A 3,331-nucleotide genomic window follows, 5' to 3' on the forward strand; every position below is an offset into this window, starting at 1 on the left:
ACACACACACACACACACACACACACACACACACACACACCCTTCCTGTTTTCTCCTTGTCGTCCTTTTCCTCAGCTACACCTGAACGGAGTGGGAGGAATTTAAAAAAAAAGAGAAGGGGAGGAAGAATGGGGGAAGCTCTCCTTTTTTGTTACACCTCGGCTTCCTACGCCCTTCTCCTCTTCCACTCCTGACTGGGCCTGATGGGGTTAAGCTGGGAGGGGAGGGGCGAGCTGAAGCAAATGAGCTGCTGCTGCTGCACGCCACCAGCCCGAGCCCTTGCTGTTTCCTGCACGTGCTCCAAGGCACCCAGCTGGGTTGCAGTGGGCCAGGGCTGGGGCAGCGGGGGGCGGTCCCTTGCCATTTCTGGGACAGCCCCAGGGGGCCAAATCTGGGCCCTCCCCAGGCCACATCCGGCCCGCGGGCCTTGTGTTTGATATGTCTGTTTTAAGTAAAAGATACTATGGTATCAGCTAATGAATATTTTACAAGCGAAGGGGTCCTTTAGCATGCAAAACTACAGGCAGTCTTCAATGTACAACCACAATTGAGCCCAAAATATATGTTGCTAAATGAGACATCTGTTAAGTGAGTTTTGCCTCATTTTACGACCTGTCTTGCCACAAATGTTAAGTGAATCACCGTATTTGTTAAATTAGTAACATAATTGTTAAGAGAATCTGGATTCCCCTTTGACTTTGCTTGTCAGAAGGTGCAAAAAGTGATCACATGACACTGCAACCATCATAAATATGAGTCAGTTGCCAAGCATCTGAATTTTGATCACATGACCATAGGTATACTGTAATGGTCATAGGTGTGAAAAACTGTCATAACTGTCATAGGTGTGAAAAACTGTCATAACTGTCATAGGTGTGAAAAATTGTCATAATTGTCACGTTGTAACTTTGAACGGTCAAAATTTAAGGGGTTTACTTTCATTGTAGCGGGTGATTGCCTTTCACCTCGCTACTCCCCAAGGCTTTGCCCTTTATCTCGCGTGGCCCTCCAGGCTCTCCATGCCCCAAAGGGTCCCCGATCGTGGAAGAATCAGAGTTGGAGGACGGAGACTGTCTTCTTTCCTCTACAACGCCTCAACGTCGCCACCGGAAGTCTAAAACATCATTTTTATGTCCTGCTTCCCGAGATAAATGTATGACTGTTATTAGAGTTACTAATACCTGCCTATATGAAGGTAATTTAATCAAATAAGATTTACTCCATTTTTTTATTTTTTACATTTCTTATATATATTTCTTAATTAGCAGCTGATAGAATACCATAAAATTCTTAAAATTAAGTGTAAGAGTATTCTTTAATTTTATTATTCAGAAATAAGGACCACTGCTTATGTATCTGAAATGAAAAATGAGGGAAGGTCAGGAAACATCCAATATTTACATAATTATGAAAATTAACGGAATAACAGAGTAGGAAGAGACCATGTAGATCTTCTAGTCTAACCCCCTGCTCAAGCAAGAAACTCTTTATCATTTCAGACAAATGGTCCAGACTCTTCTTAAAAACCTCCAGTGTTGGAACATCCACAATTTCTGGAGGCTGGTCATGCCACTGATTAATTGTTCTAACTATTAAAAATTTGTCCTTAGTTCTGTGTTTCTTCTCTCCTTTATTAGATTCCATCCATTGCTTCTTGTCCTGCCTTTAGGTGCTTTGGAAAATAAGTTAACCACTTTTCTTTATGGCAACCCCTTAGATATTGAAATACTGCTATCATGCCACCTGATTCTTTTTTTCATTAAACTAGACATGCCCAATTCCTGCAATTGTTCTTCATGTTTTATCCTTTAATTTCCTAATCTTCTTTGTTGCTCTTCGCTGCGTTCTTTTTAGAGTCTCAACATCTTTTTTATATCATGGTGACCAAATTATTATAATTGAATGGGGGAAAGTCATAATAAATTCCACACAAGTACTGAATGTGCTCACTGTCCCTAAAACTTCGGGAATGTTCTGCAGAAAGTGTGTTTGATCCATTTTAATTTTTAGTTTTTCATCATGTCAAACTTATTCATATTTTGCTGAGTTCTAATATGTTTGGATAGTTTGAATGTTAGGGATAATCTGAAAAGAAAAAGTTATATTGCCAACACTGCTGTCCTATTACTAGAGTTTCCCAACAACAAGAATTTAGATCATTTCTGGTTAACCATATCTGGATCAATATTTCTTAGAACACTACATAGCAGTTCATTGTGATATCTGCACGATAATCCTCTCACTGTTTCTGCTTTCTTTGTAAGGCAAACAGCTACCAAATGCTGCTAACATTTCCAGACTTTGGGGAAAAATGCATCCTTACTCCAGATTTCATATGCATTGAATCCTTTCATGTGATTGACTCTTCTTATGTTCCCAAGCTCTTTGTGACATCTGTTGTGTGACTGCAGCTTTTTGCTAGTAACTCCCACCCATTAATCATCATAAAATAAATGTACCATTCTATAAATTAAAATCAGGCCTCCTGAGTTGAAACATCAGTAAAAAAATGTTTTAAAACATCTGATTGTGAACCAAGATTGTGATAATGCTATCAGTAGACTGAAATTATAAAATCTGAAGATATAGTATAATTCAATTTATCTTGAGTAGTGAATTTTCCAATTTTTAAGTCAAGAGTGTAGTTAAGAGATTGTAAAACTAATAATTTTAAATAAAACATAATTAAAAGAAAAATAATTTGTCATTTTCACTATATTATATTTTCCTTTGTAGAAATATGATGTTCAGATCAGTGGAGACTCACTGTATATTACTGCACAACAACAACAACAACAACAACAACAACAACAACAACAACAACAACAACAATAATAATAATAATAATAATAATAATAATAATAATAATAATAATAATAATAATAATAATAATAAAGTTGTAAGGGACCCTGGAGGTCATCTAGTCCAACCCCCTGCTCAGGCAGGAAACTCTATACCATTTCGGACAAATGGCTGTCCAGTCTCTTCTTAAAAACTTCCAGTGTTGGAGCATTCACCACTTCTGGAGGCAGGTTGTTCCACTGGTTAATTGGTCTAACTGTCAGGAAGTTTCTCCTTAGTTCTAGGTTGCTTCTCTCCTTGCTTAGTTTCCATCCGTTGCTTCTTGTCCTACCTTCAGGCGCTTTGGAAAATAGCTTGACTCCCTCTTCTTTGTGGCAGCCCCTGAGATATTGGAACACTGCTATCATGTCCCCCCTCGTCCTTCTCTTCGTTAAACTAGACATACCCAATTCCAGCAACCGTTCCTTATATGTTTTAACCTCCAGTCCCCTAATCATCTTTGTTGCTCTTCTCTGTACTCTTTCTAGAG

This window comes from Protobothrops mucrosquamatus, unplaced genomic scaffold (genome assembly GCF_001527695.2).
Source record: "Protobothrops mucrosquamatus isolate PMUCROS unplaced genomic scaffold, P.Mucros_1.0 scaffold131, whole genome shotgun sequence".
In the NCBI taxonomy this organism is placed as follows: Eukaryota; Metazoa; Chordata; class Lepidosauria; order Squamata; family Viperidae; genus Protobothrops; species Protobothrops mucrosquamatus.